General features: G+C 44.6%; 1 protein-coding gene across 1 annotated transcript in view; it reads right to left on the bottom strand.

The window, feature by feature from the left end:
• Window positions 1-8,606, bottom strand: part of Coro1c (coronin 1C) — a 74,290-nt gene extending 65,684 nt beyond the window's left edge. The window contains exon 1 of the mRNA XM_003477818.5: window positions 8,447-8,606. The gene's annotated coding sequence lies outside the window, so the exon portion shown is untranslated. The remainder of the gene's footprint in view (window positions 1-8,446) is intronic.
• Between the last annotated feature and the right edge of the window lie 4,300 nt (window positions 8,607-12,906).

Raw genomic sequence — 12,906 nt, 5'->3', positions numbered from 1 at the left:
TTAAAACTAAAACATGTTTCAATAAACAGAAGTACTCTGGGTTTGATCCTCAGCACTGCAAAGGTAAATCAATGCATATATATATACACATATACATTGTTAACATATTTATTACAATGACAGGAGATTGGGGGCTGGGGATTTAGCTCAGTGGCATAAGCACCTGCCTTGCAAGCAGGCGGCCGTCAGTTCGATCCCTGGTACCGATAAAAATGAAAAAGACAAAAAAAAAAAAAAAATGCACGCAACTGGTACTCCAACTGGTACTCCATCTATCCCATGCACCCCACCCCCAACCCCAGTACTTGAGCTTGTGCCTGCTAGGCAACTGCTGTTACTGACCTACGTGCCCCACCCATTTTTAATTTTTATTTTAAGACAGGGTCTTGCAGTGCCCATATCTTATAAATTAGCTTATAATCTGCAGTCCTGTCTCAGCCTCCCACGTAGTTGACATTACATGCATGTAGAAAATGTCTTTATTCTTTTTATTTAGAAAAACAGAAACACTGACAACATTCCCTAAGAATATCATGCAAAGTGCAAGTCAACTAAGACTTATTGAGCACCAACTGTGCATCAGACAGTATGCTAGGAAATAGAGTCACAAAAACAAACAAAATAAAAGTAAGACATCCTTTGCTTTTAAGAAACGCAAAATAGGGACCGGGGATTTAGCTCAGCAGCATAAGCGCCTGCCTTGCAAGCAGGCAGTCATGAGTTCGATCCCTGGTACTGATAAAAAGGAAAAAGACAAAAAAAAAAAAAAAAAAAAAAAGAAGAAGAAGAAGAAATGCAAAATATAGCAGTACTGGAGTTTACACTCACAAACTGAAAAATAATTCATTTATTTCATTTAATTGCTATTCATTTAACCTATAAAAAAATCAGTACTGGAGCCGGACATAGTGGCACATATCTGTAATCCTAGCACTTGGGAAGCTGAGGCAGGAGGATCATTGCATATTTTTTTTTTTTTGTCTTTTTCTTTTTTATCAGTACCAAGGATTGAACTCACGACCGTGCACTTGCAAGGCAGGCGCTTATGCCGCTGAGCTAAAGCCCCAGTCCTGATCATGCACATTAAAGATCAACCTGAACTACAAAGTGAGTTCAAGGCCAGCCTGAACTGTATAGCAAGACTTTGTCTCAAAAAGACCAAAAGACAAAAAAAAAAAAAAAATAATCAGCACTGGCACAGAAATCACTAGTTACACAAGTAATGTCCACACATCAACATTTCTATCTTTTTATAATTCCATATGCAAATAATATTTACATTTTTGTCAAAAGTATTGCACAAATATGTATTATGCTAACACAACTTTTCACAATAGGTCCAGCCCTCATAACACATGTTGCACTGCTTTTCCCCAGTTACACCTGTTCTGAGTCAATCCAGTACCATTATTCAGACACTCGGGCAGGGGCTCTTTCTCAGCATCCCAGACACTGACTCTCCAACACCTGTCCATACCAAAGACTTCAGCATAAAATTAATACATATGAGAACTAAAAGTTTAAGTTTGTTCTATTAATTTTTAAAGTAAACCAAAACATTAAGGCTGCATAACAAATTATGTAAGTAAGTTTTTAATTGGACCAAAAAAATCAATCCCTAATGCTTATTACACTTAGCACCCTAAAATGCTGAAGTTAGAAGAATTCATGGCTATCTGGTAGTTCAAACCCTTTTCATGGTTTTAGGTGAGCTATTTTCATTGTTTGACAAAATAAGTGGCTTTTTGGTCAGCATTTGTAAAGCAATGTAGAAATCGGCCTTGGCTCTGACTACTATAAACTATTAAAGTTTACAACTTACCCTGTCTTGATCTACCATTCAAAGATCACAGAAACCAAGTCACTTTACATTTACCATGGATTCCCAAATGAAAAAAAGGAAATAACAAAGAAAAAAAAGCAGAAAACCAGCCAGGTGTGGTAACTCACATCTACCGTAAACCCTGCTGCTGGGAGGCTGAGGCAGGAAGATAGGAAATTCAAGGCCAACTTGGGCAAATTAGCAAGATCCCACCTCAAAATAAATAAGAAGTGCGGGGCACTGGAGGGGCAGCCTAACATGCAAGAACTCCAAAGTTTAATCCCCAATACTACACACACGTGGGATCAAGAGTATTTTGAAAAAACCTTTAGAATATTCACTCTGTTACAGGTAACCCACGGAACCTGCGAGAGGTATGCAGACACTTTCCTAACTCCAGGTGTCACATCTAACCTCGCGTGGCGAGTCCAATCCCACATGTAAACTGATAGTCTAGCAATAACTGCTAGAAATGCATTAGATCCATTTTATTGGCTACTGCTATTAAAAGGTTAGTGAACAAAAGAATAGGAGAATCAAAGTAATAGCAATGAAGGAAGGTCAAGAACTCCGAGGATTAGTTAAGATCTGGAGGTCCGCTGTAGCAGAACTCTGGGTGCCAAAAAGCCCGCACAGAGGCATTTGGGGGTTAAAATGTGGTTCCTTTTCTTTCACATGATTCTCACCTCCCAAGAGCCAAAATTCCACTGTCACCATTAACAGTTTTTAAAACTGTGCTGTAAATTAAACAGATTCTTTCAATCGAGGCGGGAAACTTACACACCACTAATCGTGCTTTATCTATACAAAAAATACCATCTGAATACCAATAACTTAGTGTCTAGAACACAGCTGAGTCCCAAGTTGACACCAAAAGTACATACTGCCTTCAAAATAACAACTCACCAGAGCTCTCAATCACTGACTCTCAGAGGACCCCACGAGTGACACCGTTAGCCACAAGTGACAGTGTAGTGCAGCCCAGTGCATTCAAGGTACCTCTCTACTACATAATAAGATTAAACTGGCAGTCTCAGGGATTAAAAAGGACTTCTAACTTACCTTCTCCTGCATATATATACTACAAGCAGCAGCTGCAGAGATGAGAGCAACAAAAGGATGGTTACTGTACTTCTAAAACAGGCAGCAGGGATCTTATTAAATATCACCCCAAAAAGCTGTGGCCATCCCTTGCTAGCTTTAGTCTGTCTTGCTTGCCATGAAAAACTAGGATGACACTGTTAAATTAAAGATACTATTAACCATGAAATTAATTCAGCATCTAGCTTATAGAGTAACTAGTCCCCTAATAAATCTGTTCAATGGGGATGACAGTTCAAGTTCACGTGTGTTCCTTACCACAAGGCCAACAAGTGAGCTTTTACACTAGTAAATTAGCCTCTATTCTTTAAGTTCCTAAGAATGAAAGGAATTAGAATCTTTAACTAGAAAAGAATGCTTGACCATTATAAAAAGGAATTCAAATATTTTTCATGAGAAGTAGACAAATGATTAAACATTTGTCATAAGGAGGAGGTGCCTGTGAACTGTGTCAGGTGCCCTTTTGATGTCCGGAACGGAGAAACAGCCCAAAGCCTTCAGTCTGGTACATCCAAGTTGAAGACCTCAGCAGCTGTTGGCAGCTAAAGGAGACTATAGAGCAAGAAAGCTCTTACCAAAACACCCCGTGGCCAGACTCTCTCGCTTACCCAAAGACAGAATGACCACACTGTGAAGCAATGATCAACTTCTGCTAATCCTGATGTTATTATGCTTATTTGAATGTGTGTAATTCCAGTACTGGACTTGCACTATTCTTGTCCATATTTAGTGTTTCATGGATAGATGGCCCACTGGTAGAGAGAGACAGAGACAGACAGAGAGACAGAGACAGACAGAGAGACAGAAGAGAGAGGAGAGGGGGAGGAAAGAAGGAAAAGAATCCATTGACCTGAGGATCTTCCCAGTTAACTTCAATAAATAATCATTTGCTCAGCAAATATCCAGTAAGCGTAGGTGACCAAACTGTGAGCAACAGCATCTGTCTGCCTTCTAAGTGAATCTCTCTGGCACCTTCCCTTCTTTGGGAAGTCAGCTTTCACTCAAGTCCAGTTCCTTGCAGCAAACAGTAGTGATGAATACAAGTTTCCTGAGGGCAGGCAGGAACAATGTCTGCCTGTGGGGATAAGGAAGTTTTCAAGGAGGAAAACCTTATGACCTGGATCCCAAAGGGCAAAAGGAGGGAATACTAATAAATGCATCACAAGATTTGAAAGCTGACATGGTTCAAGGAGTGGCTCAGAGATGAAGACACTGGAAGAGAACAGTAAAAGGCATAGCTGGCTGATAGCAGAAACCACCTTGATCCACTATCAGAGTAAGAAGACTGAACTTTATTCTTCAGGCAATAGGAAGGCCAGAGAAACTGGAAAGGCAATTAACTAATGAATCCTTTTCAATCTACAGCACATCTTAAATTAATTCAAATCTTTCCCTAACCTTTACACATTTGGCTTTTATTTTATAAATCATGAATCTCAAAAAGTACTTGTATCTAGAATATATAAATGACTCAGCAATAAAAATACAATCCATTAAATAATAAGCAAAGCATCTGAAAAGACATTTCTTCAAATAAAGTATACAAATGCCTACCAATCATATGAAATAATGTTAGCACTAGCCATCAGAAAACATGTCAAAACAACAATGAGTATCAATTCACACTAAGTCAGCTAGAATCAAAAGACAGAGAATATAACAAGTGCTGGTGAAACTGTGGAGAAACTGAGCCGGACGTGGTGGCTCATGCCTGTAATCCCAGCACTCGGGAGGCTGAGGCAGGAGGGTCGCTGTGAGTTCAAGACCAGCCTGCGCTCCAAAGTGAGCTTAAGGCCAGCCTGAACTGCATAGTGAGACCCTGTCTCAAAAAAAAAAAGAAAGAAAGAAAGTAAGTGTGGAGAAATGGGAACCTTTATATACTGTGGGTAAAAATCTAAAGCACTGCAGCTGCTATGGAAAAGTCTGGTAGTTCCTCCATGGTTAAACACTGAGTTACCATATGACCCAGCAATTCTACTCTTACAAGAAAAACAAAAACATGTGTTCACCCACTTTACACAAATGTTCACAGCGACATTATTCATAGGCACCAAAAATGGAAAACACCCAAATGTCCATCAACTGAATGAATAAACAAAATAAGGATATACCTACGCAGTGGGATGTTACTCAATCATAAATATAATGAAGTACTATACATTTTACCACATATACAAACCTAGAGAACAATATAAACAAAAGACACTAGACAAAAAAAGATCACATATTACATGATTTTATTTACAAAATGTGTCTTTAACAGGCAAATCTGAGAAGGTAGATTACTGGAGAAGGGAGAATGGACACAGAAGATTAATAACAGAAATAGCATTTCTTCTTGAGGTGATAAAATGTTCTAAAATTGATTATGCTGACTATTCCATGGATATACTAAAAACCTCTGTACTGTATACTTTAATGAGCAAAGAGTAGGACATAGTGACACACACCTGTAATCCTAGCACTCTAGTAGGCTGAGGCACACGTATCAGAAGTTTGAGCCTAACCTGGACAAGTTTGCAAGACTCTGTCTCAGAGGGCTGGGGATGCAGTTCACAGCAAAGCCCTAGGTTCAACCCTCAGCACCACAAAAAAAAATAAATGAGTGAATTATATGGCATATGAATTATACCTCAACAAATTGTTATAAAACAAAATAAGATTTCATTACACATTATGGAAATACAAAGTGAATGCTAAGAAAAGAATCTTTTTCAGTATAATCTTTTTCATTCACTTTAAATGATCTGAACTAGGGCAATGAAAATCCAGAGAGATTCTATTACTTAACATTCTAGGTACTAGGTCATGGTGAAATATTCATGAAGAAAATTCCATGTTTTAATACCAAAAAGGCAGCTTAAGGTTAAAAAGATACATTCACCAAGTACCAGAAAAGTTTTTATGACTCTAGGATAGACTAACACAGGGAATTCATTAAATGGAAAATAAGTCTAAGACATTTTATCATGTGGACTTGTACCCTGAATATAAAAGTGACAATCATATTTATTATTACTGTGGCTCCGAAAAAGAGGTCAAAAGGAAAATACCCCAATTAATATCTGTTTTTTAGCTGTTTGTGACAAAAATATTAAGGAATACTCTGTCATGATAAAGAAATCAATCTTCCACATTCCCACTTATATAACTAAGAAGCGATGATTTGTCATTTTGAACATTCCATCTCAGAGACATTAGAGTGACTCTCATAATGGTTGGAGTGGATCCCAGAAGTGACAGATGTGTTAAGCATAAAACTTGTATCAAAATTTTAAAAAATCGAAGTATTTAGAAAATGTTATTCATCAACTCTGAACCTAACTTGAAACTAGACGACACGTAAATGCTGGTTAGTACAATTTGCAAACTAACAAATAATGGTGAAAATTTCTATATAGTGTCTGTTAAAAATGTATCAGTTAAAATTCGTAAGTTTTTAATGTACTATCCACAAATAATCAAAAACACAAGAAGCCACTTTTTGGATTTGCCAAATAGGTGTGTAACTTGACCATATTTACACCAAACCTTTGTTCAATCCTCAGCACACATGACTATCATCTGTCACAAGACACTGTACTTGCTGGCCTAATAACACAATTCTCAGTTGTCTTCCACTTTCCCCCTTATTTATTTGTGTACTTTCTCAGATCTAGTGTTTAATATTAGGCTTCTTCTCCAAACATTAAGACTGTAAAAAATACCTCCAAGTCCTAGCCCCCCAAAAACTTTTCTTTGTTTTTGTTTTGTTTTGGTACCGGGATGGAACTCATGACCTCGCGCTTGCCAGGCAGGTGCTATGCCACTGAGCTACATCCTTGGGCCCCAGAAAGTTTTCTTAAATCAGGTCTCTGAAATGTAAAGAATCAAGATCAAATAGTTTACCCATTTCTTCAGCTTTACAGGAAATGCATTAAGTGAATTTAAATTATACAGATACTGTTCCTATTTGCCTTCACAACTCAACAAATGATACAAAGCAACTGCTAACAATTATGTTTCTGTCTATTCTAGCAGGCCCTGATGTAAAGACAGAGTTCTGCTTGATAAAGACAATGAGATGCATATTTATATAGAGTGACTAGGAGTCCTGTAAGTACACTGCTTTAGACTGTAATCCCAGTAAGGCCGTGGCAAGAAGGCCTAATATTCTGTAATAACTATTTCCAAAAGTAAATATATGCACCACCTCGTACACACGATTTGATTCCTTTTGAATGCCTGAAAGGGAAAGCCTTTGTACTTTGCTATCCCAGGGGAAATGAACAACTTGCAATTTGCTTCTCACTCAGAATCCCACGTTGCAACATGTAGAGCAAGCACTTCAGACACCACAAAACAAGGGCAGCCTACATTAAAGCCAAATATAGGATGTGATTCTAAACCATGATGCAAAAAAGCCTACATTTCCTTTTCCAGCGATCAAAACCCTTTGAACACTCCCAAAAAAGGCCGGCAGGGCCAGCGCCTCCCTCCGAGAGGAAGCCCCTTTCTTGTGGACTCTCCCCAAAGCCTGCCACTTCCCCCTACATGTTCAAATCGCTTGAGAGACCGGGAGCGGCTGTGCGTACGACTGTGGGGACAGGCGGGAGAGCTTGGTTCCTGCATTTCCACCCTCGATGTCTGATCTCATCCTAAGTCATTTCGGCGCTGCGGAGCCCCACCTGCACCTCGTTCCTTTTCACTGCATCCCTCGCCAGCCGCCCCGCTATTAAGAGAGCACCTCTCTGAATCATCCAGTTCATTCGAATGTCCCAGACCCTGTAGCGTTTTCTGCTTGGTTCCTCTTCCAAACCCCCTCCAGTCCCAGACCGCCTCCCACTACGACCGGGCTGGGGCTCTCTGAAAGCTCACCCACCCACATCACTCTAGTTTGAACCTTGCCCCGCCCTGCCTGGCCCCCAACCCCAATTTTCGGGGCCGGGTGAAAACTCGCACCCAAAGCCAGGCTACCACCAGGCCAGGCGGCCGCCCCCGCCCTCGCAAGCAGGGCCCAGCTCGCCCTAGCCCCACGCGAGCCGGCCCCAGCCCACCTCCCACCCTGGTCGCTCCTCAGGGCTGCCCAAGCCCTGTCTCCGGCCCCACGCCCCGGACCCTGGGTCCTAGCCGCGCCTCGAAAAGCCCCTCCCCACACGCAGCACCCCACCCCACTCGGTGGCAGGCCGCCGACCCCTGAAAGCCTGGGGCAGCCGCGTCCACACACGGCCCACTGCTCTCCGCCGGGCCAGGAAGATTCCAACCCCTAGAGCCCTACCCGCGGGGACCCCGCCCCACGCTCCCCAGCCCGACCGGCCTGTGCCCAGCCCTTCCCCGGAGATCCCGAGCCTCTGGCAGCAACCCCAGGCCCAACCCACACCGCGCAAGACCCGCGCCCGCGCGCCCACCGCAATCCTCACCCTTCACCCCGCCCTGTCCCTCACCCCGCCGGCTCCTGTCAGCCGGCGGCCGCACATGCTGAGAGAACAGGGCCGGGCGCCCGCCCCGCTCGCTCCCGACCAGCCGCAGGCGCGCGCCACTCACCAGGGCCCAGGTGCCTGAAGCGCTGCCGCTGCCGCTATCACTATCACCGCCGCCGCCGAAGTCCGCGCTGCAAGGCTCCGCGTAGCCTCCAACCGCTGCCGCCTCCCGCCTGGCACTGAGCGCCGCGCGGGGGAGGGGCGCGGGCAGCCGCCACCGCCCCTGCCGCCTCGCGCAGGCCCCGCCCCCGCACTGCACCGCGCCCAACCAGGGAGGCAGAGTCACGGTACGCCACGCCCACTTCCGGAGGGCCAGCCGGCTTTCCACCCTGCCTTCCACGCCTCCTCCTCCCTAGCGCCCCCTCTGGTCGCGCCGAGAGGTGCAAGGAGTCACAGAGGAAGGCGGACCCGAGCGCAAACCGGGTTCTCCGGTCACGGGCCACGCCCACAGGCGCCTCCGGGCCACGCCCTGCGCATTTTAGAATCTGAAATAGGTTTCCTAGAGCTCCACCCACTCGCCCGCCTGGCTCTGCAAGGCCGATCCCCGGCTCCTCAAGAGATTTCCCCAGAACACCTCAAGCCCCGCCCACTGGCTGTCCAAGCCCGAAGCCAGCACCCTGGCTCCCTAGCCCACTCCCCTTCCACTGCTTCGGAACTGGCCACCTGAAACCCCGCCCCGACTTCCAGAAGCCCGGGGGTCCGTTATCCTATTTGCTGCACCTCCGGCCGCGGCCACGCCCAGTCTAAATGCTTAGACCGTCGGCCCCGCCCGGAGTTCTCGAATCCCCGCCTCCGGCGTCCAAAGCGTGGCCCGGCTGCGCTCACACCCTGCTGCCGCCGCCTGCGGGGACGCTCGGCACTGGCCCTCCCCCTGCCGCCCGGGCCCTGCGGCCTCGCCACACCCCTGTCCAAAGCGGGCCTGTGATTGACACAGTTTTGCAGGTGAGAAAGTGGAGATTGTGAGCTTCCTCCCTTTGTTTTCCCTGAATGAAGTCCCTTAATGAGCGGGCCACCACGGCCTGAGACTTGGAGCACCAGCATAGAATTTCCAGTTCTGCTGCCGGCAGACCTGTGACCTTTGGGCCCAAGGGTCTCGATCTTTAGCGTGAATAAGTTGTTCAGTTAATACAGTTAAAAGCCAAAGTTTCTTTCTGAAATATAGTACCAAGCTCTAAAATACCAAGATTTGGGGAAACGGACAGAGACGCGTGCTGAGAGCTAGAGCTATTTCAGTATATTGCAAAACATCCTAGCAGTTCACAGGGGGATTTTTCACTTTAAGCATCTTCAGCCCCAGAAGTCTGTGTTTAAAGGGGTTGGAGACGCAGCTCAGTGGTGGAGCAGGTGCATAGCATGCAAGAGACCCTGGATTCAATCCCTGTTGTGCATATGTGCGCCTGCACACATACCAGCAACCTAAAGGAAAGAAGGAAGAAAATAAGGAAGAGAAGGAGGAAGAAAAAAATAAAGAACAGCTGGAGAGCATGGCTCTTGCCTGTAATCCTAGCATTGAAGGAGACTGAGACAAGAGGATGGCAAGTTTAAGTCCCGCCTGCACAATTTAGCCAGACTGTGTCTCAAAAAATAAAAAGGGACCGTGGGTATAGCTCAGTGGCACAAACGCCCGCCGGGCAAGCTCGAGGTCATGAGTTTGATCCGCGATACCTAAATAAATAAATAAATTTTTAAAAGAAAAAAAGAAAAAGATCTGGAGATGTAACTCAGTGCAAAGCACCCCTTGGTTCAATCCCCAGTATAGGGACTGAGGGGAAGGTAGGGGTGGGGTAGTGGGGATATTGTGTAAGCCAAGATCCACCTGACACAGCTTCCACAGCAAGTCACTTGTCCTCTCTAAGGCTCAGTTTATCTGAGAAAAGGGGATGACAGCAGCCCCACCTTTACTGTGCTCCATGAGCTCAGTTAGCAGTGCACCTCCAAGAAGGCCCGGCTGGAGATAAACTACGGGTGCCTGCTGCTACTGCTGCTACTGCTGCTGCAGCCGCCACCACCACCACCGCCAGTATAAAGGGAGAGGTTTCAGTGTGCCCTCCAGCAGCCGCTACTGATAGGAGAGACTCAGTACTTTTTTCCAGAGCAAGATTTTCCACTCAGTTCACTCGAATGAGATAAGGTGATGTAGTCACTAGTGTATGGTGATACTGAAAATCAATTTGCAATTATTATGTTTCTGCCTTTAATTAAACAAGAGCGTTGATAGCTGAGGCTTGCGAGTGGTTTTCCAAAAAACAAACTTTGATAAAGTGTTTTAAAATGGAACTGGAGACCGCTCAGTACTCTGACTTTTTGGAAACAGGTCATAGGTGACATTTAACAATCATTTCCATATGCAAATGCTACCTGAGTGGCTTCCACACAAAATCATCCACAATCCTTCCAATAGCCCCATGGCCTTGGGAAGAATTCTTAATCCTCCGTAAGAAAGGCAAAGAAACAGAGTCAGGGAAGTGAAATTACCCAAGGCCACAGGGATCCACATGCATTGGATTGCAGAGTCTGCACTCCTCACAAGTTAGTTATTACACTACGCTGCCTCTGAGGCAGTGTGACAGAACCGAATACCACGGACTTTGGATTCTGCCACATGTGGGCGTACATTAGGTTGAATTGAGTCATTGTGTGATGTTGCACGAGTCAGTTTCCCTCTCTGGGTCCTCCTCTGCTCCTCCATGCAGTTGGACTGTGTAAAGGCTTACTTCAGCGGCATTCATGAGTTTGGAGGAGAGGTTGTTTGGTTTGTGGTGCTGAGCGTGGAATCCAGAGCCACTCACATGTTATGCAAACACTGTACTACTGAGTTTCTTCAGCACCAAGAGATTTATTTAATAAATTAAGGCAGGACCAAATGTCCAGCACATAGTAGGTCCTTATAACATGTTGGTTCCTTTCTCTCAGTTTTGTTGGTGATAGTATTGTTTGTTTCACTACTCGAGATTAAACCCAGGACCTTTGCACTGAACTAAACACTTCCAGCCGTTTTGATTTTTTATTTTGAGACAAGGTTTCCCTGAAATGCTTTTTCCCAGGCTGGGCTCAAATTTGTAGTCCTCCTGCCTCAGCCTCCCAGAGCACTGGGAATTCTGATTTACACAACCACACCCAGCTTCTTTCAATTTTTTATGTGATTAAACTAAGGTTTCCAAAGACATCCGTTCCCCCAGGCGACCCCACCATAGAGCACAGATTACATGTGCTGAGAAAGAAAAATCTCAAGGACTTGGTCATCAGTTGCCTGTTCCAGTTGCTACTTTTAATCCCGAGTTGGGGGAGGAGATTCTTGTACAGGAAGCATTCAAAGCTAGAAGCAACTCTTCCTTCCACATCAGCTCAAAATATAGCTACCTGAAGCCAGCTGTGGTGGTGCATATCTGAATCCCAGCACTTGGGAGGCTGAAATAGTAAAATCCCTGAGAGTTTGAGGCTAGCTTGGGCCACATGGAATAGCAAGACCCTGTCTCGAAAAAAATGGGGTGGAAAGTGGGGCAGAGATATAGTGGCACAATGCCTGCCTGGCAATTGCAAAGTCGTGAGTTCAATTCCTGGTACAAAAAGAAAAAAGAAAAAAAAAATGGCTACCTGAGAGCTCTTACTCCTAGAAACAGACAGAAAATTGAATTAACTCTTTGTTAGAAGAAGATCCCATCATTGCACTGTTCTTGAATCGATAGCCTCTTGTGGGCCTGACGGAAACTGGCTCTATAAGTGGGAAGCATTTGTATCTGAGTAAAATGCTATATTGAACAGTGCTCTCCTGGCTGGATATGGTGCTACATGCCTGGGATCTCAGCAGCTCAGGAGGCTGAGGCAGGAGGATACCAAGTTCAAGATCAACCTGGATAGTTTAGTAAGACATTGGTCTCAAAATAAAATGAAAATTGCTGGGGATGTAGCTTAGCACTCCCTGAGTGCTAAGTGTTTTGCCTGTCTCAAAAGCTGGTTATTCCTAAAGTGACAGATGTTAGATAGAGAGGGACTTAATGATCAAGAAAAATAAAAATGACTCCAGATCTTGCGCACAGGTGCCAACCAGCTCATGTCCGATAAAAGAATTGTGGGGCCTGAATCCAGAGACTCCTTAGCAAACAATGTTTCTGGTGTCTCTCAGTACCAGGTGTATTAGGTTGCTAGGGCAACCTGGAAACTGATGAATTAGCCCCATGAGAGCAGTAACAAATAATAATAATATTAAATAGATGAGAGACTGGAAGTCCCTGGAGTAATCTTGCTAAGACAATTCTTTGATGGACTGATAGAAGAGGACAAAGCCTGGAGAATATTAAAATTCACCTTACACTGATAAATCTTGCCTTCAGCAAGGTAGGGGCAGGAAAAGTGCTGAATGATAAACGGGTCCTACATGTCACGGGAGACTGATGCTTTTTCCCCCGTTGCGCTGAGGAATGAACCCAGGACCTGGAACACGCTAAGCATATGCTCTGCCGACTGAGCTACACCCTCAATCTTAGATGCATTTCTTTTTTTTTTTTTTTTATCGGTACCAGGGAT

The sequence above is a fragment of the Cavia porcellus genome, unplaced genomic scaffold (assembly GCF_034190915.1).
Source record: "Cavia porcellus strain 051 isolate PalLab524CR breed Dunkin Hartley unplaced genomic scaffold, mCavPor4.1 scaffold_16, whole genome shotgun sequence".
NCBI lineage: Eukaryota > Metazoa > Chordata > Mammalia > Rodentia > Caviidae > Cavia > Cavia porcellus.
Note: the sequence above shows the minus strand (reverse complement) of the source record. Positions and strands in the feature narration are given on the sequence as shown.